Source organism: Eutrigla gurnardus (genome assembly GCF_963514095.1).
Source record: "Eutrigla gurnardus genome assembly, chromosome: 20".
In the NCBI taxonomy this organism is placed as follows: domain Eukaryota; kingdom Metazoa; phylum Chordata; class Actinopteri; order Perciformes; family Triglidae; genus Eutrigla; species Eutrigla gurnardus.
This window is the reverse complement of record NC_139931.1, coordinates 7545742-7573066: the sequence shown is the minus strand read 5'-3', so window position 1 is coordinate 7573066 and position 27325 is coordinate 7545742. Positions and strand designations below refer to the sequence as shown.

Genomic DNA, 27325 nt, shown 5'->3' with positions numbered 1-27325 from the left:
AGGGAGGATGGAGGAGAGGGAGGAGGGCACGGGCGCAGCGGTAAGGCGAATGGAGAGATGAAGGGAGGAGAGGAGAAACGGAGATCGTTATCGCGGGGCCGTGCTGCCTATTGATTTGCGTTAGTGTCTTGAGCCGGTGGAATAACAGCGGCGCTGGTGATGCAGACTCCCTCGTCATTAGCGAACGCGGCTCTCGAGACGCCAGGATGTGTGTGCGCGCGCGCGTCCAATCCGCGTCGGTGTGTGCGAGACCATATGGCACGTTTTGATGTCCACATGATTAAGACCGAGAGAGGAGTAATAAAACAAAACAAAACAAAGCAGAGTTATAACACTTTACAGGAGGGAAAGACAGATTGGATGAAGGGGAAACAGATTGAGGGAGTGACCAGCAGACTGTGTCGGAGGGGATGATGGGGGAAAAAAAAGAGGAGAAGACGTGATTGTTGCTATGATGTCTCAGGTGATGCACCTCTCACCTCAGGTGACAGATGTATCGGTCACTTGTCACAGGTAGAAGAAGGGAGGCGACGTTGGGTTGTCTTTTTGGGGGTTCTTTTTTCCTGCATGTGGTGCAGTGTATGGAGGTGTGTGTGTGTGTGTGTGTGTGTGTGTGTCGCGAGGGACAGGGGGAAGTGTGAATATGGCTGTGGAGCTCTGCCAAAACTGAGCCCAGGAGCTTGGGGGGTGGGGGGGTTAGAAGGAGGAGAAGAAAAGAGAAAGAGAGAGAGAAATAGACAGGAGTAGGAGGAGATGGAGAGGAGAGAGAGAGGGGGAAAAACTCCATCCTTTGTTCTTTCGTTGATGAAAGGAGGAATTGGATCCTCTACTCCCACTCCTGCTTTCTCTCTTGGTGATGAGCCTTGATGTGTTGGGGTGAGCGAGCGAGCCGGAGACACACACACACACACACACACACACACACACGTTCACGCTGCTGCCTTATTCCACTCAACAAAAACCCAAATGACTCCTCGCTCACTAATTAAACTTTAATCTCCAATAGCGCGCAAATTACCTGCCACGCAAGTGAGCGCTGAACAGGGATATGGAGGGAGGGGGGGGGGGGGGATGAAGGGAAGGAGAGTTGGAGTGAAGGTCACGCTACACCTGCAGGAGATAAAAATCTCTCTCTCCCTCTGTTTCCTCTCTCCCCGTCCTCCGTGTTTACGCCTGCATCTGTGTGTGTGTGTGTGTGTGTGTGTGTGTGTGTGTGTGTAAACGAGGCGCCGCGGCTGTAAAACGGGAGCAGTCGGCCGAGGCCTTCGCTCTCTCGGCCGGTCGGCGTTCCCTCTCACACCTGAATGTTATCACACACACACACACACACAGTATGCACAAAAAGTTGATGCCGTCCAAGCGTCATCCTCTGCCTGGCCTCGTTCCCATCTCTCTCTCTTACAGACCTCTTGCTAGGACATACACACCGCCATTTTGTGCCACATAGCAGAGGGCATCACGCAGTGTGTGTGTGTGGGTGTCACTTGGTTAATCACAAAGCACTAATGATAATTACCTCCCATTTTCCTACCTGCCCCGTTCCCATCCCGACACTGAGGTTGTGTGCATTTTGGTACTAAATCCCGAATCTCCCCCCGAACATCACATCGACCAGCGACCACAGCTCACGTACTCGTCATCAGTGGGGAGGAAGATGAAATTAATCCAGTGGAATGTATTAAAATTCTGCATATAACCAATGAGTTTCCAGCCTGGAACTTTACATGCTGTCTACAGCTCTTTGGAGTTTGCAGTTTGCGTGATTTAAATGCACACGGGCCTTTTTGTATTCTTTTACGGAATAATGTATCACCACCATTCCGTTTTCACTGCTTCCCAGAATTGCTTCTCGGGGAATGCGCCTGTTGCGTTCAGTACATGTAAGAGAGAACAATAATGAAAGTGATTTTCCCGGTTGAGGAAACACACGTTTAATTCTCCTCCATTAATGGCTAACATAAATCTGACAAATTGCGGATATTTGTCTTTGCTTTTCTTTATCTGACACGAAAACCAGATTTTGTTTAAAAAAATTGTAGCCATGCGTGAAATATGTGTTGCCGTGGAATGACATGATAACTGCAGAATTGCAAGGCCTCCTACCTCTTGCTGTTCCGAGCAGCGTTATGGGGTTTTAATGCCAAACATTTCCTTTAATCCACACACAGGTGGCGAGTGGTGAAGGACATCAACTGAATTAGCCATCATAGAGGTCCCATTTTGTAGATTAACTGCTGCTCCTGCTGCTCCATGCATCCCTGGATGAAATTATTGAGTAAATACTGCAACGCTAATGCAGGACCAGGGAGCTGAGCATACGCTATGTGGTGAGCACTTTTATCTCGACTACTTAACGATAACAGTGAGCGTACATATTTTTAGCCCGGCTGGTTTCCGATGGGGAATTAAAACCTCTAAACTCGGAGCGTTAGTGCCACACTCTGTCATCTGTGCCGTTAAGTCACAAGCCAGAACAAAAGACGGAAGTAAATCCATCCGGCGCAGTCACCCTAAGGACCGCTGGCGCTACAGTGAAGGGTGTCTTCACGGTGCATATGACCCGCAGTCGGTGGCGAGGTTCGCAGTGGGGAACATCAGGGGACAATCAAGGATATGCCCGTCACGCAAGGTTGGCGGTGAGCGTGTTTCAGTGTGTGCGTCTGGCCCCGTCTGTTGCCGTGTGTCTGTGTGTGTGTGTGTGTGTGTGTGTGTGCGCACTGCCCGCCATGCGTGACTAGACGGAGTCAGGTGTTCTGGGAGGGGCGTTGGCACAACCATGTGCCCATATGCTTGTGACTGAGTGGCGGGCACAGGGAGGGCGAGCTGGGGAGGAATCTGCACTACGCCTGCGGTGCATGACTTCATCCCTCTTGCAGGCAGAAGGGGCGCTGGGACCGAGAGAGGCTGACTGAGTCAGAGGGTGTGAAAGGATGCTGCTGGATGGGAAGAAGGGAGGGGAGGGGGGTGATGGATACGGGACGAATGAGACCTAAAGTACAGAAAAGGGAACAAACGGAATATAAGACCTTATAAGACCTGCATAGAGAGTGCTGGAATCGAATTAGCTTCTTTTCCATTTGTTTTTTTTTATGTGTTTTTGGTGAAAATAGTAGATCATCTTCACAGAGGTTGTTTTCTGGAATAATCCAAGATCGAAATGGAAAAATCACATCTTCTTTTTATCAACCAGTGCGATTAACTTCTGATGTTGGCCTACAAAAATGCGTCACCCCTGCGGCCCTCGTGTTCCTGCGGCCCACATGGACCCATTAACACTCGTTGGCCTGTCAGACGGCAGATATGTGCTCTTCTAATGATGTCGTGTCACATTGGCACCACTGTGATCCATCAAAGGCATGCGTTCGCTTAAGTAGCCTAAATCTTTAGGATTAAGCTCATAAGGAGCTATATGTGTGTGTGTGTGTGTGTGTGTGTGTGTGTGTGTGTGTGTGTGTGTGTGTGTGTGTGTGTGTGTGTGTGTGTGTGTGTGTGTGTGTGTGTGTGTGTGTGTGTGTGTGGGGGAGACTGAAGGGTTGACACTGTGTCACAAGGCAGCTCGGTCAGTGGATGCAGTGACGTCTGTGTGCTGCTGCTTCGCTCCCATCTGAACACAAATGCGCCAGCCACCCGTCAACACACACGCACACGCACGCACACGCACACACACACACACACACACACACACACACACACACACACACACACATTTCCGATGGGGGGATAATACCGCAAGACTGCTTGCCATGCATCTGCATACACACACATTCAAGTCACACACACGCACAGCCAGTTAAGCATGATGAGCAAATAATGCCGTTGCTGCTTCCCGGGGAAACACACACACACACACACACACACACACACACACACACACACACACACACACACACACAGGAAGTCAGTGGTTGACGCCGGTATCCCCTCTGATGGCTGGGCAGGTAACAGGATAGGTGGTGATTTGACGTGGAGAATGTTTACCGAGGAGCCAATTACGCTAACGCTCCATCTATCATTACGACTTAGCTTATCTGCTGCACCCAGCACAAAGCTACCAACCTGTAGCCAATTAGTGCCAAGCCATCCTTGTTTCCTTGGCAACACACACCGCGGACCTCCTCCTAATGTATATCCATTCCTGTGACCTAGACGCCTAAAGCGAAGCTGCTCTAATACCAGTCGGTTTGACGGCCAGGTGTCTAGCATATTAACATTTATTCCAACACTAATTTTGAGACATTAGTATGCTGGTGATAAACACGCCGCTGAGAAGATCGGTCGCCGTTTCCAATGTGTGCAACAGGGTTGGGAAAAAAAAGTGCTGGACTGCTTTACGCCATGAAAACCGAGAGCTGCGCTTCTTCCAGCTAAAGTGGAGCTGTGGCTTTCAGAATTTCTCGCCGCGGCAGATGGTGGAAGGAGAGAAAGGCCGATTGGGAAAAAAATGCCTTCCAAGATGTTTATCCTTTTTCAGTGAAACGAAAGAGAAAACAAATGCATATGGAAGGAGGGGGAGGTGGGATAAGTTGCCACGTCTTCTTTGTGTCGGGAAGCGATAGGATTTGTGGGAAATATGGACATCATTTTTTTTTAAAAACGCTGTTGGCAGGAGACAGAGGCCACCGATCATAGCGGTTGTTTATCAGGACGTGATGACAGCATGTGACAGGGAGTCATGAATGCACTACCCTGAGTCAGATGTTAAGGCTCAAAATGCTATATTAAACACCTTTTAGGGTTTATATAATATTTCGTTAATGCAATGAAATGGTGGCGGGCTAAATTCTCGATGACAGATTGTAACCTGCTGTGAACCGCCTGCATCACTTCCTCTTCCCCCCCCTCCTCCCATCCTCTACTGCCCCCTCCTTTCATCCTGTCCTCCTCCTATCCTCGCCCATTCCTTGTCTCTCTCCGTTGCGAGTCCCCTACCTGTCTCATTTGCATAGGATGCCTTATTTGCATACATATGAGCTAAAGAGAAAGGGGATTTGTGTGCGGGAGGAAAAAGAGGAGGAGAGGCGAGATATGCAGGCAGGCGGCGGCTGATGAAAAGAAATGAAAAAGGAGCCCTTTCAGGAGGAAAACTGCGGCTGCAACCTCCCTCTCTCTTTCTCTCTCACCCTCTCTCTTTCAATTCTGTTCTTGCCCTTTTAGGTCACACCTTAGAGAGCCCCCGCGAAGGCCCCATTAACGTGAAATATCTGAGAGGGAGAGAGAGACGGGGGAGACGGGGGGAGAGCAGAGAACGTAAAAGAGAACAGATAACTGATAAAAGTACGGATTCAGCGTCGGGCCAAATGAGAGGAGGAAACATCAGGAGAAAACGGAGAGAAAACAAAGATAAATAAAACAAAGGAGCTTGTACACATGGCTCATCTATCCCCTGCAGCAGCCTGGCTCTGTGTTACCGTGGTGTTGTTGTTGCCGTGGTGGCGATGGATGGTTGCCTCAGCAGAGCAAAACTGATTGGCTGTAAAGTAAGGACCCCCCCCCCCCCCCCCCCCCCCCCCGCCTCATTTCATTCCCTCTAGGAAGGACGGCACTCAGCAGGCCCCTCCCCCTCACCCATGCACACACACACACACACACACACACACACACACACACACACACACACACACACACACAGAAGATGCAATAACACTTCCCGACGCAGCCACATGGCTCAAGGACCTCGACACTGGTGGAAGATGACCACACACACACACACACACACACACACACACACACACACACACACACACACACACACACACACACACACACACACACACACACACACATCAAACACAGATAAACACAGTTTAGAAATGATTCACACGTACCGTTCAGAACTATATCGACCAGTTCAGATGAGAAAACACACACACACACACACACACACACACACACACACACACACACACACAGACCTCTATAATATGAACAGCCCCCCCCCCCCCTCCTTGTCGCCACATCAGGCTAACCCAGATGCATCCCATACAATCTGGCCCTGATTGCACGCAAATACCCCAACCCCCCTAAACGCCGAAACAAACACACACACACACACACACACACACACACACACACAACACGCACACAGACGCATAAACAGGGATATTTATCCTGGCCGAGCTCGCTAATTGCATATGTCTAATAACCTGGTGCAGATAGAAAACAGAGCCGTGCTCTCCCTCGTGTCTCCATGGACGGAGTCCAGACGTGAGGCAACTGCAGAAGCCAGAGATGTGAAAAGGCAGCGAGAGATTGGAGGAGAACAGACGTAGATGTGTGTGTGTCTGTTTGTGTGTGTGTGTGTGTGCGTGTGTGTGTGTTCGTCCTCTAGTCTTTGTTTGATCTTTCCGTCCGGGCCTGAAATGATTGCAGAAATAATAACTTTCCTACCTGCATGTGCAGCCGCACACATGCATGCACACACATGATTGGATACATGGCACACACACACACACACACACACACACACACACACACACACACACACACACACACACACACACACGTTCACTTGCTGACAACAGTCTTTGCATGTATATGCGCGTGTCTGCGTGTGCACACCCGCTTATGCGATCACTCATGCATGAGCCATCTCTTGTGTATCATCAGGACCGGGTGGAGAGGACATGAGAGGGGGGGGGGAGAGAAGTGATGAAAGGTGGCAGGGGGTAAGCAGAGGAGATGAAAGCAGGAGGTGGAAGGAGGAGGAGGAGGAGGGTCGGGCGGGTGTGAGGGTAAAAAGGGCAAAGGAGAGATATGAGAGGGAGAAGGGGAAACGGGAGAAACAAAGGGGGGAGAGGAGGATGAGCTGAAATTGGGTTGAGGAAAAGAGGGAAGGACAGATGTGCTGACTGCTGATTGGATGGAAAACAAGAGGAAGGGGAGAGAGAGCGGGAGAGGGAGAGAGCGAGCTTGTCACCTCCAGTCAGTGGCTATTAGCGGCGGCAGCGGCTCTGAGACACCATCCCTCATTCCGCTCTGGCAGCACTGGCACAATTAGACACACACACATGCACACACCTTCATGCACACGCTCGTCCATCCGTCCTTTTTTTTCCTCCATGCGTGTGTGTGTGTGTGTGTGTGTGTGTGTGTGTGTGTGTGTGTGTGTGTGTGTGTGTGTGTGTGTGTGTGTGTGTGTGTGTGTGTGTGTGTGTGTGTGTGTGTGCGGCCGAGACTAATTGAGTGTGTGCGTCGGGCTGCGTTTGAGCTCCATGTTTTTCTCCCTGTCTGCCGCGTGAGTGTGTAAAAGAGAGACTTAGAGGAAAAAAGCGAATGTCCTTGTGTTTGATCTGCTTGTGAGCGTACATCTCCCTCCCTCCCTCCCTCCCTCCCTCCCCCTCTCTCTCTCTCTCCGTGTGTGTGTCTCTGCCACCGAGGGCCCCGTGCCCAGGCCTGAGAGTGAGTGATAGAGTCCATGCCAACTTGAGCTGCATGCCACAGTCTCCACGCCTGCACCCGTGTCCTGCCACTGCCAGCGCCACCCTCCTCCTCCCATCATCGTCTCCGTCGCTCCCCTCTCTGTATCAGTCTGTTAGCCTCCCCCCCCTCCTCCTCCTCGCCCTCCTCCTCTCATCCCTTTTCATTTTTTTTTATCTCTTTGCTCACGCTCTCTCTCTCTCCCCCACATCTCTCTCGTCTCTCTGTTTTGGCTAAATTGCTCCGTCTTTAGCTCGGCGTCCCCAGTGTGCTGTTTTTCTCTCCGTCTTTCCTCTCATTGAATGCCTGTGACCACTCCGCCCAGGCCTCTCATCCTCACATCGTTTTAATAGTTGACGCTCCACCTGCCCTCCTCCTCCAATTTCTCACATCCTCGCCGTCTCCTGTGGTCCATTCATCTTATTGAAGCCATGTTTTCCCACTCACCTCTTTTTTTTTTTCTTTTTTGCCTTCACCTCAGAATAAAGCGTTTCTCTCTGTTGTTCACACTGCTATCCTTTCATCTCCTCTCATCCCTCCTCTTCCTCTTCCTCTACATCTATTATTCATTTCCACAGCCACCACTAGTGGCAGCTGTTTCCCATTTTCCTGTCCATTCATAACCCCTCTCCTTTTTTTCCCCCTCTCCATCTCTGGGACGTCTCTATTCAGGGCTCTCCATCCTTCTCATTAGACTTCTCATTACCCAACTCCCTCTCACCGCTCTCCTCTTTTACCTTCCTTCCCTTCCCTCTTCCCTCTCCTCCCCCTGTCTCCTTCATCACCTGCTTCTCAGCGGTGTCTCTCCTAATTTCCATACAGCCCAGCAGCCTGCAGGCCTCGCCTGGCTCGTACCTTCCCGTACTGAGTGAAAAACATACACACACAGGTTTAGTGCTATACACACCTTCAAACACGGGCATGCACATACCTTCCTGGATCCAGAAACATACAGGTCAAGGAATATGATATATATGAACATGAAGAATTCATGCCGTTGCTCTCCCGCACAATCAAACGAACCCACGTTCATCCAGGGGTATAATGAGATTTCCTTCCCTACTGTAGTCTTCACTCCATCTTCTGAGCAATATCTCCACAGAATGGGCTCACAATCCTTATTTATATATGCAATAAAACCATTTTAGTGACAAATTAGACACCGCTTAGTCCTTAAAACCATTTGCCGCTTTCATTCATCCACTCTTTGCAGTTTTGGCACTGCATGTGTTTCAGCATCGTACAGAGAGCTATTAATTGAGCGGATTGAGGCCTATTCTCTCGCAGCCTCCCCTGCACGGCTAGAGGAGGCCGAGCTGAGGGATCAGCTGCCGAAGTAGCAGCAGCTGATAAAAATTAGAGCTTGCTAGATAGATGGGCTTTTTGGGCTGCTGACCCCTGGCTTTTCTAGGCCAGGTAGCTGGAGGAGAGCTCGTTAAGCTGGAGGTGGCATGTGTGAGTCCATCTCCACGTCTGATCATCTGTTTGCGGGCGTATCGTTACGGGTGAATGCAGCAGTGTTATACAAGGAAAACGCGGCGAGAGAAAAGAAGAGAAGTCGGGGGAGAGAAACCCTGCTTATTAGGCCGCCGCTGACTGTGTGTGTGATTCATGGAGAGTGACGACATGGAGCGGAAGTGTAAGAGAGAGGGAGAGGAGAAAGAGGGAGATGGATTGAGCAGTGAACTGGGGTGGCCGAGGATCAGGCAGCTTGCAGGATGGTTGTCTGCTGTCCTAAGGGAAAGGGCTTGCTTGTTATTTTAAGGAGAGCGACTCGGGCGCTCGCCTCGCACGGGGGGGGAGGATAAAAATAGGGACACGCATACGCAGAGGCGCACACCTTTACACGAGTCGTCTCCGTGCGAGTGTAGCTGACAGCACAAGCCTTAGAGGTCTTATCTGTCTCAGGTAATGGCTGAGCTCAACGCCGCCTCGTGTGTGTTCACTTCATCATGTCAACCCGGAGACGGCGCCGCCGGCGCGCAGAGCCCACGGGGGCCCGAGTGCACATGGGTCCCTTCCTGTACGTAGGCATGAATATGTACGACTTCGTTTTACGGCTTCCTGTAAAATCCCATGTAATTTCATAAACATGTGCCTCTCTGCCTTTGACGAGTGTGCGTGTGATGACATCTGTGTGTGTGTGTGTGTGTGTGTGTGTGTGTGTGTGTGTGTGTGTGACTTTGTCTGTGGCATTTGACATACTACAGAGCCCGCAGTGTCTTGCTCTGTAGGACTGGGGCTGCTCTCTGCTGACATGGCAGCACGCCTCGGCTTGCACTCGTCGCTTCGCATTTCGTCACATCACAAGTCATCTCATCACGTGGCGTCCCCCCCCCCCCTCTCCCCCCCCCCTCTTATTCTGATAGTCCCTTTTCATCGTCTTCTCCTTGTCTAGTGTGGTTTTCTCATTCACTTTCTCTCCAATGCTTCTATTTCTTCCCATTGCTGTCATTTTCCCATTCTCCCCCTGCCGTTGCTCTTCATCCAAGCCTCTGCCTGTGTCTCCCTCACCTCCTCCTCCTCCCCTCCCCATTTTTTTTTCTCCCATCTAATTTCCTCTCTTGTCTTTCCTCCACCATATCCCATCCTCTGTGTCACATCTCATTCTCCCTGCCTTCTTTTTGTCCAACTTCTTCTCATTCTGTTCTCATTTCCTCTCCCCCTCTCCTCTGTCCATCACCCAGCACTCTCTCTCCCCCCCTTGTCCCTTTTGTCTGTCTCTACCTTCCGTTCCCTTTCACTCTTCAGCTGGTGCTCAGCTCACACCAGGCCAATTAGCTTGCATCAGTCCACTCCTGTTGGCTCAATAATACCGAGTAGGTAAGCTGGAGTTCTATTAAGCAGGTGTGTGTGTGTGTGTGTGTGTGTGTGTGTGTGTGTGTGTGTGTGTGTGTGTGTGTGTGTGTGTGTGTGTGTGTGTGTGTTGTGTGTGTGCGTGCATGAGGTTTGTTTACAAAGAGCGTGGAAGGTTCAGTTTGTGAGTGTACTGTTGTGTCTGCATGTGTGCGTTTACGTGCATCACACACACACACACACACATGGGTACACACAAACACACACATGTGTGTGTGCGTTTACGTGCATCACACACACACACACACACACACACACACACACACACACACACACACACACACACGGGTATACACAAACACACACATCTGCTCAGCGAGAGGGCCCACCACGCACGCTCCCTCGGCCAACAGATAAACAAGTGTGCTTGCATCTCCCGGGAAGTAACCATAGCAACCGCCTCCCTCTCCCTCCCTCCCTCTCTCTCTCTCCCTCTCTCCCTCTCCCTCTGTCTCACTCTCTCTCTCTCTCTCTGACTGAGCTGCCTGGTTGGCTGGCTGTCCTGGAGGCAAGACAATAGCAGGTTTCAAGGCCAATGTCACTTTCCCTCCCTCCCCCCCCCCCTCCCTCCCTGTCCCCCCCCCCCCCCCCCCCCCCCCCCCCCCCACCTCTCTCTCTCTCTCTTTGCCAAACAAGGAAATAAAAAAAAACTGCTTCCTGTACTGATAGATGTGATGTCACAGGTGGGGCGGCAGCCATGCAGAGCAGTGCAAGGGAGACATAAAAAAACAACGATGGATTCAGTGAGATTTTTTCTACAATCCCCATCCATCTCCCCCCCCCCCCCCCACCCCTTCAAGCCTCCCTCTCTTCGTCTTTTTTCATAATGTGGACAATTGCCTTCTTCCCTTTGTAGGACGCAAGAGGAAAAGGGGATTTCATGCAGGCTAACTAAGCCCCTAATCCTCAGTTTCATGCCGTTCTCTCTGTCTCTCTCTGTTTATATATATATTTTCCCCTGTCTCTCTATCTCTGCTTTGCTTGAACTATTTCCAGCGGGGTGCGGTGGTGCAGGAAGTATTCAAATCAGTACTTAAGTAAAAATAGCAATACATCAAAATGTGTAAATACTTCATTACATTACAAGCAGAAGTTCTGCATTCAAAATATTACATAAGTGTTGAGAGATGTGAAAAATGATGAAAGCATTCAAAGCTCAGTATGCATGCAGACCCATCAGTGTTTTATTATTAGATATAACTGGATACCTGTTGATGCATTTAATCTTTTAAATCATGCTGCTGCACTCGGTGGTTAATGACGGTCGGCCAGTGGACGATGACATCGTTAATCAGCCCAGCCCTACTCTGAGGCAGCAGATAAAAGCTGTAAACACAACACTGACCTTATGAAGTTGATATGCAAACTGATGTGGTAGCAAGCAGTTGCTTATTTAAACAGAAGATGTTGTGTTTCTGAAGTCAGGTCCAACATGTGCACTCTTTTAGCTCTATTTTTGCTCTCCACCAACTCGTTAGCTTCTAAATGCTCCACTCAGTTCCCCAGCTAGTCGCTGACTGTCTCCTGTTTTGCAGGTAGCGGTGCAGCAGGTTTTTAAAGTTGGCAACAAAGCTTTGAGTGTGAACCAAAACAATGTCGCGTGCTGTAAAAACCAAAACAACGAGCTGGAAAAAAAAAAAATGTCATGTTGCTATCCAAATATTGAAAGCAGCTTTAAATACAGTAGCCTACTGGAGTTAATGTATAGATGCACTGCTGGTGAGGTGGAGGGCTGTTCTCTAAGGGGTAGATATGAAGCTGCAATGCTTCGGTGTCTCCCTGTCTCTTACCTGTTCTGAATGACGGCAAAAAGCCTCCGACAATCATTCTGTCCTGAATGTGTGTGAGACGGGACGAGAGAGAGAGACAGAGAGGGAGAGAGAGAGCTGTCAGCCACTCGGGCTAACCATCTAATAGGTTGCCATACTGAACTGACATTTGAAGGCTACGGGAGCATTAGTCCTGAAATGAAAAAGAGAGATGAGAGACGGAGGGAGAGAGACGGGGGTGGAGGTGGGGGGGGGGGGGGGGGAGATTGGATATGCAGCGAGCGTGCGGTGGAGTCGGCAGCCCTTATCAATGCATCTGTCTATCCATTCGCACCACACGGCCTCATCTCCTCTATGATCTCCACCCACCCCCGGCCCTCCGCCTCCTCGCACCATCCCTCACCCTCTCTCTCTCTCTCGCTCTCTCTCTCTCTCTATCTTACCTAGTGAGAAGAGAGGGGAAGGACGGAGATGAAAGGAGGAAGAAGAAATACGGCGGTGGCGAGCCGGGGAGGGCTGAGCGAGCGCATGAGACGGGAGGAGGTTGAGAGACGCAGAGCAAAGGCATGAGAGCCAAGGACGGAGGGAGAGAGAGGGAGAAGCTCAGATGTTTAATTTACAGTCGTTTCCTGCTGCAGACAGATGTGTGAGGCTTTAGAAAGACCGACAAATAGGCAGAGATAAACTGGCAGCAAGATGGACAAGGAGACAGAGGACAGACAGGCAGACAGACAGGCCGTCTAACATCTTTTCTTGGATCTGACGGCAGCTATTGAGACACTTTTTGCCAAGTGGAGCGGCACCAAAGCCATGAACCTCTCACCCTCAGTCTCAGTCCCTTCACCCTCAATTTCCCTCTCGTCATTCGCCGATACTTTTTTTTTTCCGCGTCCCCATCTGATGAACCATCAAAGGTAGTTGATTTTAAATTGCTGCGCTGGCGTGAAGCGGAGTGAATCAGCTTTGCCGTGCTGGTTTTTGGTCCGGATACAAGAACCACATGACTCCTTGGAGCCGGATGAAACCTCAGCTGAGGCTGGGGGAGGATATGATGTCGGTTCCCATGGCAACGTGTTCAACATCATGATAACTTATCAGCAACATACAGTATAGTGATTCATCTCCATAGCGGGATCACAGCGTTCCACATTTTGTGGTAATTGGTAATAAAGCTTTGTATATAGTATAAACTAAATATAGAACAGCATGATGATGGAGCATTTGAGAGCTAATAGCTGTAGTTACGGCTCGCAGCGGTGCAAATAACAATAGTGGATGGGGTGTTCACACTTTAAGTTAATTTGCTCACATCTGAATCTGTGAATCGAGTTGGTGAACTCGATTCAACTGGACTAAAGAGCACAGCTTTGACTTTTTGTGTCACTAAACACAGCATATTATATTGAATTGTTGGATTATTGAAATAACAGTTGTTTCTTTTCTGACGGCTTCGGAAAAAAACAACTTGGAAGTCAATTTGCGTTCCTTATTGAACAACCTTCTTGACAAACATACATCTCATAGGAAACGCTGCATATTATTTAAAAAAACGTGCGTGCTTGATGAATTTGCAGATACCACCCTATACTCACGTACTTTTTCAAGCCATTTAAGACTCGGGATTATAGTTTTAATACTTCCAACGTGGGGGATTTCCCTTGATAAGCTCACATTAAAGCAGAAATCGCAGTATATATAACGTGGCCACACTGAAGACAGATAAAACAAGATCTCAAAACATCCAAAACTTTGTGCATAAGCGAGCGGCGGCTCGACGACTGCAGCAGAATTTATACCCGGAGAATGTCTCGGAAAAACAAAACAATTCAGGAATGTTACTGCAATAATGTCAACCATTTTTATGACAAATTCCCATCTTGCCTGTATCCAAAATGAGTATTGTTTGCCAGCCTGTGTGTTTGTGTGATACACTAAACGCCACTTATGCTGTGATTAATTGTGCATGATTGTTAGGAAGTGCACGCAGACCTTCACGCAGACTCTAATTTCCTCTTAACCACCTGCCCTGCTATAATAATTGGTCTCACACACACATACCTGTGTGGCCAGACAGACAGAGATAATGTTGATAATTAACTTCGCAATAAGGCGACGCAGCAGAGTGCACGTCTACACACATGTATATGCTGTCCGTGCATTTGTGTTGCTTTAAGGTAGACCGCAAAAGTTAGCCGCAGAGCATCTCCGTGTGTATGCGCATGCATTCAGATGTGTGTGTGTGTGTGTGTGTGTGTGTGCGGGGAGGTGATAAGCACCTGAGCCCCGAGGCAGCCTTCAGATTTCCCCTCACGTCCTCGGCGAAATCAGCCCAATCACTGCACTGTCATCTGCCTTCCACGAGAGAGAGACCTGCGCCGCATACTGACGAGCTCATTTGCCTAGCGGTGTGCACACATACATACATCCACCCACACACACACGCACACACATGCATGCACTCACTCAGATATGCCCAACAAGCCTTCCACTTTCTCCCAAAATTGAGCTCAAACAAAAACCACTACGAGAGGGATTTTTTGGGGGGATGTTTCCTTCTTGATTCATACCCAAATTGAAGTGTCATTGTTTATGAGGAGGATGGAGCCCGGCTGCCAGCTGAACGCTTTAACCCCCAACCACATCATCAAACAACTTATTATTGTTCAGATAAATGCCCTTGCTTCTATGAGTTGCATTAATAATTTATCCGTTGAGGGAGACGGAGAGAAAGCGTTGCATTGATTTTAAACAATCGCTCCGATGCCGTTATCATCGCTGTGATGAGGAACTTAAAGGCCGCCGGAAACGTATTTTTCTTCGATAAATACACACTTTTCAGCCAGCGTTTGCATAGTTTTGCTTCTGCTTCGAGAGATTGATGTGCGTGCACCGCTTCGCAGCGTTTGAATTAAAACGGGATGATGGTCTTTGGGGTTGTTTGGTTATGTTGCTGGCTTTGTTTTCTGAGAAATCACACTCAGCCCATCCTACATTCTAAATTTAGAATAAATGATAACGAATAAGTTGCATTTTCAACCCTTAATTTGTTCTGTATGAATTAAAATACTTTTCAGGGGCTTTAAAGTAATTCTAAAGAAAAAAGAACATTATATGTGGCATGCACACTCCTTGTGTACTAAAACCACAAATGCATGTTGTGGTAAACACACACACACACACACACACACACACACACACACACACACACACACACACACACACACACACACACACACACACACACACACACACACACACACACACACACACAGATTGTTGTAACATCCTTGTGACCTAAAAATGTCCCCAAAGCAACATACAGGGACAGACAGTGGCACAGAGGGAGAGGAGCGCATTAATGACACACAACAGTGTTGGCTCAGACTGAAGCAGGATGTGTGTGTGTGTGTGTGTGTGTGTGTGTGTGAGAGAGTGTGTGTGTGAGAGAGAGAGTGTGTGTGTTTGTCCGTGTCGTCAGAGTTCCCTGTTGTGTGTGTACTAAAGGAGAAAAACACGGCGAGTGTATTAATTCTGCATGTGTTTTTGTTTCCTGTGTGTTCCCTCTGCATGCATGGTGGCAGAAGCTGCACAGAGTGCTGCTCTTCCCGTCAGTGCGATTAGAGGGGCTGCACATACGTGGGGGGAGAGAGACGGGGAGGCGAGGGAGGGACGGGGAGGCGAGGGGGGGAGTCTTCAAAGACCACAAGGCCAGGCGATGGACACGTACAGTATTCATCTCCTTCACAAACACACACACACACACACACACACACACACACACACACACACACACACACACCCAAGGGTACAGTGAGGTCATTTTAGCCCTGGTCAATTCTCATGCCACTGTCAAAGTTTCAGTTTCACATGAGCACAGTACACACACACGCATACACACACACACACACACACACACACACACACACACACACACACACACACACACACACACACACACACACACACACACACACACACACATTTCACCTTGTCTCTCCTTCCTCACCCCAAAGGAGACCGTGTGTGTGTGTGTGTGTGTGCGTGTGTGTGTGTCAGTGTGATGAGAGGTTTCCATGACAACAACAGCACCGGCAACCCCCATGGGCTCGTTTACATATTCAAGTGCAACAGTGTAGTTGAATTACAGCCGGATATTGAATGGCTCAATCAATAGAGTGGTTGGAAGGGTAGAGGGAGAGATTTGGGGAAGGGGAGGGGGTGAGGCTTGATGGATGGAAGGAAGGAAGGAAGGAAGGAAGGAAGGAAGGAAGGAAGGGAGGAAGGAAGGAAGGAAGGAAGGAAGGACGAGAAAGGGAAGTGGGGGAGAGGAGGGGGGAGTGTTAGCTGACAGGAAAGAGGGATGCAGATGATGCAATGGGCCATCATTTTGTGTATAAGTCTGCCTGGAAGTGCACCCCCCCCCCCCCCCCCCCCTTTTTGGATGACCCATTTTTATTGTCCTCCAGTGGTTAAAAGGGACCTAAATGGGTTGTGTGAGACACTGTGTGTGTGTGTGTGTGTGTTTGGTGCTGAAGCTGTCAGAATTGATGCCCCTCCAACACTTCCATCACCACACCAAACTCACACACACACACACACACACACACACACACACACACACACACACACACACACACACACACACACACACAGCAGACGCACTTAAATATCCTGCATACATCCATGACTGACACACAAAAACTGCCCGTCCATTTAAAAAGAGAAAGAAAAGAGACGTCGAGGGAAATATTCAGACAAGAAGACAGAAAATGGCACAATTCAGAAAAGCATTATCCTTCATCAAAGAAAGGATTGTCAGAACTTTAGTGCGGTCAAGTCTCATCTATTCTAGCACAGGTTGGATGATATATGCTGAGACGTCAGATTGAGTATTTTATTACTTCGATAGATACCAATTTAACCGGCTAAATTTGGTATGTAAAGCATCAATATAGAAGCAAACAACAATTTGCTGTGTAAAGATACAGAGGAGTAATGGCGTCGTGAGCAGAGAATGAAGTCACCCAAGCTTCTGCTTAGTTTAGTCGGGTCTCATGCATGTGAGTCCCAGTTCGCTGTGAGCTGCACTGCACTGTGGTCATATGAACAGTTTACAGTTACATAGAAATTGTTTGGTCCACCTTAAAACCTTTCTGAATTAACCAAAATGTGACTTTACTATATCACATATCTAAATTCCTAATTCCAGCCTAGTCTTTAGTCCAATGATGAAGTTGCAATTAGAAATAGCTTCACAAACTAAAAATGTTCTATATTAAACCCAGTCTCAAGTCTATTCTAGTCTAGTCTATTTTACAGAACTCTCAAAGCTCTCATTGAACTTACTAAACATGCTCATTCACAGAAATATAAACACACTGATTTCTTTTGTCTCACTCTGGTGATGGCGGATTAACAACAATTCTGCATGGCATGTGGCCGACCCAGGTCCCGGTACAGTGGGACACGCTACCCGTAGCCCACTTCCTCAAAGGCAACCTGCTCTGTTTCCTGTTCTGTACGTCCGAACGCCGAACACCATCTCTCAGCATCAGCACTCTACGGGGGCGGAGGGTGGGGGTTAGACACGTAAACGGCACTACATTATGCAGCGCAATAACTATCCATTCGACGGGAGGCGGTTGCTGGAGACCGGCCGCACAACAAGATGTTTACATAAACAGAAAGGGGAGGATGCTGACGGTGTAGATTCGGCGCGTGGGCGTGGGCATGTTGCGATAGCACCATGTGTGCTATATGAAAAATTTGACGTGTGGTTACTAGTGTTGTTTTAATAGATTTGAGTGTTGTTGTTTTTTTTTTGCTCTATGACCAGCGTGTGTTCATGTATGTCTTTGGAGGAGGATGTTTACAGATGTGTCTGCGCAAACATCTGCCGTCTGATTTTGGTGCAGTGGCGTGACAGAATGCCGGACCGAGGACGGGACTATTATCGGCAGTTGCTGTGACAATGGAGCCCCAGTGGTCACAGGGACGGAGGAGGAGGAGGAGGAGGAAGGAGGAGGAAGAGTGGGGGGGGAGGGGGTGAGGTCTGCTGGAGGAATCAGTGATGGGGAAAATGGATGGAGGGGAGGGGAGAGGGGGGGAGGGGGGGCACTAATGGCCCGAAGACACAGCTGGCTGCAGACACCCAAGGACAGAGAGGCCAAAAGAGTGAGAGACAGACAGAGAGAGAGAGAGAAAGAGGAAGGGAGAGAGAGATGGAGGGAGCGACGGCGACGGTGGGCGGCGTAAAGATGATAAAAATAGAGGGGGAGAGGAAGGGAGAGTGCAAAAGAGGCGTCTCGTCATCGCTACAGACGAGGGAGGGAGGGAAGGTTATTTTCTTGTCATGCCTTTTGCATCTGCTCGTACGCCGTGGCGAACACACACACACACACACACACGCACACACACACACACGCACGCAAACAAACACATGGAAGCTGCTGCCATGCATGTCAATGAATTATCCATGGAACAATGGCGGCTCTTCACATTAATGAACATAAACGAGGGGACAAAGATAGAGGGCTGAAGCTAGAACAGCATGCAATTCTCCTCAGTTGATTGCCTTCAGTTCCAAACATTTATGACAATAATTACCATTTGATTAGAGGATCATCAATTACCCTTCAGTGTTTTTTTTCCCCCTTGATGGTGTTTATGAAAGGTCATACGATGACATCACTTCCACTCCCAGAAATACCCACTGATACCCACCAGGCGGTACGGGCGTCTAAGTCTTTCCGCAGCACCTACAACCCCTGGATCCTCTCGCTATTAGCACCTCAGCTGTTAACCTTGACGATGACATTATGCACGCTGAATTTATTACCGGGGGGGGGGGGTGTACGCCTGCTCGAATAAGACGGGAATATGCAATCATGAGTCATCCTAAAAAAAGTGAGATAGAGGGGCATAGAGGGCGTTAAAAAAAAAAAAAGAAAGGGACCCAATAATGAAGTGTAAAGGGGGTGAGGGTAGCGTGCTGAAAGGGGAGAAGATTGGTGTTGGAGTTGCGGATGTGATGTGAGCTGCGGATGCAAGTGGGAGGAAGGGAGGAGAGAAAAGGGGGAGGGAGGGAGGAGGTGTGGTTGACTATGGGATGTTGACGGTGAGAATGATGGAAAGACTGAGACGGAGAGCTGAGACACGCTGTGAGAGAAGCGTCTGTGTAAACCAGCCAGAGGAAGTGGAAGGGGGGGGGGGGGGGGGAGGAAGCGCATAAAAGGTTAAAGAAAGGCAGGCTGGGGAGAGAGAGATGGGTAGCGGAAGAAGCGGGGAGAAACAGTGAAAGATGGAGGCAGTGAGAGAAGAGATAAAGAAAGGGAGATGGGGGTAACTCAAGAGAGGAAAGGGGGGATGAAGGGGGAGGAGGCTGCAAAGCAGAATGCTATATAAGATCTGTTAAGGGGGGAGATACCAAAAAAATAATATATATTTATATTTTTACCACTTTTTGCGCCACGAATGTAAGGGGGAGTGTGAGAAGAGAGGCAGAATGATGGGATGGTATCCGTTTCCTCTCCCTCGTGCCTTCTCAAAGTAGCAACCAAATCAATAAAAGGAAAGAATTACTGATCGTCTTAAAGGATAAGGGAAGGCGTTGACTTGGGAGGGTTCACCCATTATCCCAACATGCTACAGCTGACCTTGTAGCCGCGTAGCATAAATAGTATTTGCGATAATTACATATTTGCAGTAGCTCATTAAAAGTAGATGCAAACACACTATTATTTATTTATTGATTATTCAATTATATCTGCCCTCAAGATGGATTTGATTTAGATCTCACCGACAGCGACGGAGATTTGCAATCATTTTTCACACTTTGACACTTTAAAGAAAAACCAAACAACAAAAAAAATCGTCTCACAGTGATAAAGACTAATTTCTAAAAAACAGACGAAATCATCATCAACAGCTGGCCACTGTTGCTTTCACCAAATGGAGAAGCAGACAACGGAGGAATGCTGTGCTTGTTGTTAGGATCAATTCATTGTTGTGTTGTTTTTTTATCTTTTCACAGACGTTGTTGACATTAAGTAAAATCCGCTGCACTTGTTCGCCAGTTTGTCAGATTTTATTATGAGTGTGTGTGTGTGTGTGTGTGTCAAACCACATGAATAAATATGGCCACGGAGATAGCCCAGGGTTTGTTGACTGCTCCCATGTTTAAAGTTCTGCTAAAGCCCGTGACTCACTCTCTGACACAAGCTAACATGCTAACAGCAACACTGGGCCGACGCTAACCTATTCTAATTTCTAATTGAATGCTGGGGGGGGGACTGCTTAGGTAGCTGTGAATTGTTGCTAGCCTTAGCTAATCCCACCACCCAGATGACTCGCCTGGTTGTCTCTCCGGGAGATCGATGTGTGCGAGAGTCTTAGATCATGCTAATAACATTGACACGGATTGTGATATTAGCCGGCTAGGCTAATGCATTCTAATGCTTCCCCTGCCGCCTGTCCGTTATCCAGCGGGGATAAGTGCGTGGCATCCTGTCTGACTCACCGAGATCTCATTACAGATCTCTCCGGCCGTACAAACCCCTGTCACTGTCCTCTCTCTCTCTCTCTCTCTCTCTCTCTCTACAACCATCCATCCTTCACTCCATCCCTCCCTTGTCTCATCCATCTCTCTCTTCCCTCCTTGCCCCGCTCTCCAGTCCTTTTTAGTATGCATTGCCATGTAGCCTATGGCTGCAGGTGAGAGTCAATGCTTATGCATGAGCCCCTCCCGTGTGTGTGTGTGTGTGTGTGTGTGTGTTTTGTTCATGCATGTGTCGGCGTAAGAGTGTGATGCATGCAAATCCAGGCCTGTGTGACTTGTTCCTCCATCATGAGGAGAGACGCGCTTGAGTGAATTGGGACTTGATCTTGATTTTGCTTGCATGCACATGCATGTAGTCACAACCACGAGAGCGAACGCAAACCCTCACACACACACACAGACACACACATACACACACACACACACACACACACACACACACACACATACACACACACACACACACACTCGTGCACATGGAGCGCTATATTGCGGCATTACAGATGGCTTCTCCACAGCCCAGCTGCGCTTTGCACACATTTTCCCATGTGTGTGTTTCTGTGTGTGTGTGTGTGTGTGTGTGTGTGTGTGTGATTGATTACTATTCGTACGCTCTCCCAGGTGCTTCAGCAACCTTTACTCCTTCTTTCTTTCTCTTTCTCCTTCCCTTCTTTGTGTAAAGACGCAACACACAAGGTTTAATTTTCACAAAAAGTGATTTTAAGTATAATAATGAAGCGATATTTAAGCACACAGTAGCCCGGCAGCTCTATTCTTATGTTTTTTTATTCTGTTTTGTTCACCATGGAAAAAATACATCCTCACAAGTTAGATAATTGGCTATATCAATTTTTAATTAAATTTAAAATTTTGGCTCAGGTTTATCCATTATCTCAGCCTCAGGTGACTTTTGTGTTTTGTGTGGTAATATGTGTGTGTGTGTGCTTTCATGCTGGCTACCATGGCTACGGCTAGGTCAGTCGATAGACATCTGAGCGAGAGGTCATTAGCATCTCCTTCATGTGTTTCTCTGCATGCAAACATTAGCAATTAGCCGGATCCCGAATATACGCCCGCCCGCCCCTTTGTCTGGGCAACTGAACAGCACGCCTTGGGATGTGGCTATCATCTAGATCACAAGCCAACGTGAAGTCCGTTGCTGACGTCAGAGCCACGGCCGTTGCTATGTTCCTCACTTGGTGCTCTTTGTCCGGAAGTGTGTTTGGTTGATTGAGCACAGCTCACCGTGTGACTTGTGTATTATCGGCTCCGTTTTCTGAGGCTTTTTTGTTTTGTTAGTCGTTAACATTTGACGTGTGTGTGTGTGTGTGTGTGTCCGTCTGTGTGTGTCTGTGTGTGTGTGTGTGTGTGTGTGTGGATGCATATGTGTGTGTTTCCAAGGTGATGGGCCGGCTCTGACAACAACACTGATAAAAAAAAAATCAAAAAAATCTCCTCTGCCCCCGCATTACACCCACCTCCGCAATGCCGCAACCTCGTTCTGAGAGAGACACATGAGAGAAGAGAGGAGGAAAGCAAACAGAGAGAGAGAGAGAGATAAGAAAAGGAAAGCAAACAGAGAGAACAGGGGATGAAAAGCGGAGAGATTCTGAGCAGCAAACAAAAATAGCGATGGGGGAAGAGAAACAGTAGGAAAACAAACTGAAGGAGCGTCAAACACTCAGAGCAGCTCCATTATCACACCGAACGCCGCTTTTGACTTTGTGTGCCATCCACATACCAACGTGCGTCGTTGAAGCCCCCCTCCAAGCATCAGCCCCCCTCCAAGCATCAGCCCTCCCATCACCACAGCAACGCCCCATTGTCTGTGCCCGTCGGCATCGCCAGAGTGCCCACCGTACCCACATTTTGGCATCGGGCCTGTGCCCACTTCCAGAGCGCCGTTCATTGACTTGCCTGGCTGGCTGGCAGGCTGTGTGGCGCCGGTTGCTATGGAAGCTAATTCACAGGCAGAGAACTCACTTTGTGTCCATAGCACGGAGGCAGTCAGGCAAGACGCACACACACACACACACACACACACACACACACACACATGCAGACGCTCGCACATACATGCAAGCGGACACGCACGTGCAACCTAGCAACAGCACTGTCGGGTACGGCTAATGCGCTCGGCGGGGGACTCGGGAGGGGACGTGACGGTTTTGTGAAAATCATTCACGCCGGCGTCCATAGGAATAAAACATGCGAGCGATGCCGTGCTGTAATTGGTTAACGACAGGTCAAAGTTCAAGAAGGTGTGTGTGTGTGTGTGTGTGTGTGTGTGAAGGAGGAATGTTTATGCAGCCGTTCGGCATGTTGACCTCATACCTGCCTGGTGGCACTTCAGCTCCAACCCCTCCGTTACCTGCAGCTCGTCTGGTTGACAGGTTAATTTCATAATGAATTAATAAATGGCAGTTTTGAAAGGCGATTCAAGGCGGTATGAGGGAATATGAAGGGCGTTCTATATTATATCTAAATGTAAAGCTATGATGAGATGAGAGACATCCAGCTATGCCTTAAGTGCTTTTTCTATTCTATTCTAACCCACATCCGCCGACAAAACACATGGATTGGGGTCAGAGGGTTTTATCGTTGCTGACATCGTTATGTCAATGATAACATAAGCAGCATAATTGTCCAAGTGCTATAGAAAGAAAAACGGCTTTATGTTCGTCTGCACATAATTCCGGCTGTAGTGGGCGTTTTGTGTATTATATCATGGCGGAGGATACATTTTCTCCCTCTTGGTTTCCTCTAAACCGTCTCTGTCTCTGATCTCGCTTTTTCTCAACGCTTCTCTCCGGATTATGTAACTCCAGCAGCTGTTTGATGGAAGGGAGGAGGGGGGTGTAGGTGGGTAGAAAACTTTTCAAAAAGAACTGATGTCGCTGCCTGATCAGAACACAGGAGAGACAGAGCTGGTGACAGTTTCTGGTTCCAGTATGATGCTTGACAATTGCCTGGTCCCGTCGCAGACTAATGGCTGTTCCTACACCTCTCTCTCTCTCTGTCTCTCTCTCTCTCTCTCTCTCTCTTGTAAACGAACCAATCTGCATCTCGGACACTAAGCCGCTCCCTCCATTTTGCTCAAAATATCCATATGGCATTCTGTTCTTCTCCTGATTTCGACTCTGTTCCCCCAATCTGTCTTTCTCTTCCTCTACAGCTTCCTGATCTCTGCTTTGGCACCGGTCCTGTATTTGTTCCCCTAACCTCGTCTCGTCTTGCTTCCTCCATCTGCCTCCCTGCCCTTCTTCTTTACTCCTTCCAGTGTGACTTTCATCTCGCTCCCCCTGAAGTCTCTCTTCTTCCTTTGCCTAATTTGTTTCTTCTTTCTCCCTCCTTTCATTCTCTGCCTTTCTGGCAGACGGCTAAAACAGCAGCGGGACAGGCTTTACTTAGCAAGGCACTCACTTAGCTGAATGCAGAAACACACACACACACACACACACACACACACACACACACACACACACACACACACACACACACACACACACACGGATACACACTCAAGTCTCTCAAAGTGCTCCACAACTAAAATTACGGCCTTGTTTGCAGATTAAAATGCCGAGCAGCTGTGCGGGAGAATAAAACTTGCCCCCGCAATTGCACACTCACCCCCAAAAACTTTAATAATAATAAGCAGATATCATTCACCATATGCTTGAGAGAGAGAGAGAGTGAGAGTGAGAGAGTGTGAAGTCGCTTCAAGAAAGCCCTGATTATGCGTTTCTCCAGACGTATTGCGAGTCTGCACGGTTAACAATCAACTGTATGTGTTATTGCCCCACTGGGGGCAGATGTGGGGTTTTTGTCACAGTCTCACCAACAAACGTTTCCCCGAAAAGCACTCGTCCACCGTTGATGAGCGCCTTCGTTCTCGGATTACTGATCTTTTTACAAGCATTATATATTCGACTCTAATGAGGGCACATTTGATCGAAAGCTCATCAGCAATGAAAGATGCCGCCCTGACATCCTTACCCCCCCCCCCCCAACACACACACACACACACACACACACACACTTTTCCAGCTATCAGGACCACCAGTGCAAAGCTCGTGTTTTGTTGCAGCGATGCTGGGATGAGAGGAGGAAGAGGACGAGGAGGAGGAAGCACAGAGAGGGTAGACGGAAGGCGAGGACGCATGATGAGAGGAGGAAGAGGATGAGAGACATGAAGGACAGTTGATGAACTGCACAGAGCTGGACCGCAGCCAGATCCTTTTAATGAGCAAAGTGCTGCACCAACACCTCGCACCTAATTACACACACACACACACACACACACACACATGCACACACTCTTGCAGGAACCTTGTTTTTGCCTTCCCCACTCTGCAGCATCCCACCATCCAGCACTAAGTACTCCCTCCAGATCAAACAAGCCGCACACAGCAACCAGCATACAGATGAGCCTTTCCTCCTTCCTCTCTACCCCCTCCTCACTTCCTCCCCCCATCACAACCTCTGTCTTCTCCTCCCCGCAGTAACCCCTTGTTCTTCCTCTCCATCACCCCCCCTCCGTCTCTCTCTCTCTCCCTCGATGTTCCTCCCTCTCACGGAGGGAAATACATCAGCCCTCGCTAGACAAACACACTGCCCCTGACACTGTCCTGGCTAGTCCAATAAAAAACATATTACCTGCAAACTGCATTAGGCCCAAGTGCAGACACACGCATGTATGAACACACACACACACACACACATGTGAGGAGCTACCGTGTGTAATCAGATCTAGGTTAGCAGCCGTGCTTTACTGTTCACTGGAACAGCGTGTACCCGCCCTCTCACGGTGCACTCCAGCTCCTGGAAATACACAGTGTGTGTGTGTGTGTGTTGTGTGTGTGTGTGTGTGTGTGTGTGTGTGTGTGTGTGTGTGTCACATGCAGCAGCAGCAGCTTTCGTATTTACACTTGTGTTTCTGTGTGTGTGGATGCAGAGATGTGGGAGGAAAGAGGAGAGGAAGAACCAGTATTTGCATTCTGTGCCGTCGGTGTGTGTTTGAACGAGGGATTCGGGTGTGACATCATGCCGCAGACCACCGAGTGTTTACACGTTTCCGTGAGCATGTGCCGCTATCCGTGTGTGCGCTTTTTTTCGCGGCGGATAATCCACAACGATCCATGCGCGTATCGGCAACAACAAGGCAGGAGCTTATAACTTTTCTGAACAAAAAAAAATAGAGAGTGTGTTATTTTTCTTTGGTCACCGTGGGATTAAACCTCACAACGGCTTCCCACTTGTTTATTCTTATTTTAGGGGCCGATACGGTTTTGAAACCCGAATGTGCCGTCCATATTTCGGAGCGAGCGCTTTTAAACGTGCGATAGCCGAGCCCAGCTCCGGTGATAAGGACTCCACATCAAAGTCGTGCTGTTATCGCCAAAAAAATATTGCACACCTGGCTTCTGGCCATTTAGAATCGAATTCAACTGAAATTTCAAAGCACAAACACATAACAGTTTAAGATGTACAAGCAAATCCGGATCTCCCCTTCGGCAGCTGATTAAGGGGTCCCGGGTCCCCGGGGGTCTTGAGGACACAGGTTTTTTTTCGCCAATTACTTATTGAAAATTTGACTAATGAGGAATGTATGTGGAAATATGCAGCACAAAGCACAATATCCCAACATGCCACCTGCACGTTTCCCAAGAGGGCGCCCTGTTGCTCCCCTTAGCAGGTGAAATCTGTATCATGTACGATGATTTGTTCTATATATTTATGTATATTAACGACAGCGATGATGTCAGGGGAGACTGGCTCATTTGTATGAAAGGAAACGGGGGATCGTCATCCAATACGGATAGAAAGGGCCGCTATGAGTCATAGGTGGAGTGTCCACATTCATTAGCAGCCTCGCTGTGTTTATGTGTGTGCACTTTTAATGGCGATGGTCCGGTCGCTCCCCTGCAGCCCCGCTTGCGTTCGTGACACTTCCTCTTTAATGAGGGACAAAGCAGTCTCTCTCTCTCTCTCTCTCCCCCCCCCCCCCGTCTGCCTAATAACCCCCCACAGTAAATAACCATGAGCCTCCGGGGCAATTAGGTGGGCACTCGAGGCTTATGGCGTGGTGGTCGTGACGCGCGTGGATTAATTTGAGAAATCGGATATAAACAAAGGGAGGGATCAATGACCAGGAAGAGAGGGACGCGGGGAGGAATATGACCAGATGATGATTCCGGATGATCTCGTCCCTCCTTATCTGCTTTTAATTTGCGCTGTTTGTTTCTCAATCCCCCTATCGTTCTGCCTTGTTTTGTCAGTTGTTCTCTCATCCTCTGCTTGACCTCATGTGTTTGTTTTGGTCTGAGACCGAAGGACAGAAAGGGGAAGGAAGGAAGGAAGGCGGAGAGGGAGAGACACACAGACACAGAAGGGAGCTTTCACCTTTCATTTCGCCACAGCAATGGGTTGCCAATCTCAGTGTGCCCTTTGATGACCATCACACACACACACACACACACACACACACACACACACACACACACACACTGAATCCTGCTCTACACACACACCTCCCAATCTCCATGATAATCACCTTCCTTTCATCGTGTTGCATCATGCAGGAAACCCACTGTTAGCCTGAGTGTGTGTGTGTGTGTGTGTGTGTGTGTGTGTGTGTGTGTGAAGGAGAAAAAGTCAGAGGAAAGGGAGAGTGTGCTTTAGTGTGTGTGTGTGTGTGTGTGTGTGTCTGCACACCAGCCCCTCGTCT

At 48.7% G+C, this 27325-nt stretch overlaps 2 protein-coding genes across 3 annotated transcripts in view; both read right to left on the bottom strand.

Annotated features, from left to right (window-relative positions):
* The window catches only part of rps2 (ribosomal protein S2), an 85552-nt gene extending 85109 nt beyond the window's left edge, over window positions 1–443 (bottom strand). Inside the window, exon 1 of the mRNA XM_084037423.1 lies at window positions 440–443. The gene's annotated coding sequence lies outside the window, so the exon portion shown is untranslated. The remainder of the gene's footprint in view (window positions 1–439) is intronic.
* rai1 (retinoic acid induced 1) overlaps window positions 1–27325 on the bottom strand; it is a 48491-nt gene that overhangs the window by 20089 nt on the left and 1077 nt on the right. The gene's annotated exons all lie outside the window — the stretch shown is intronic.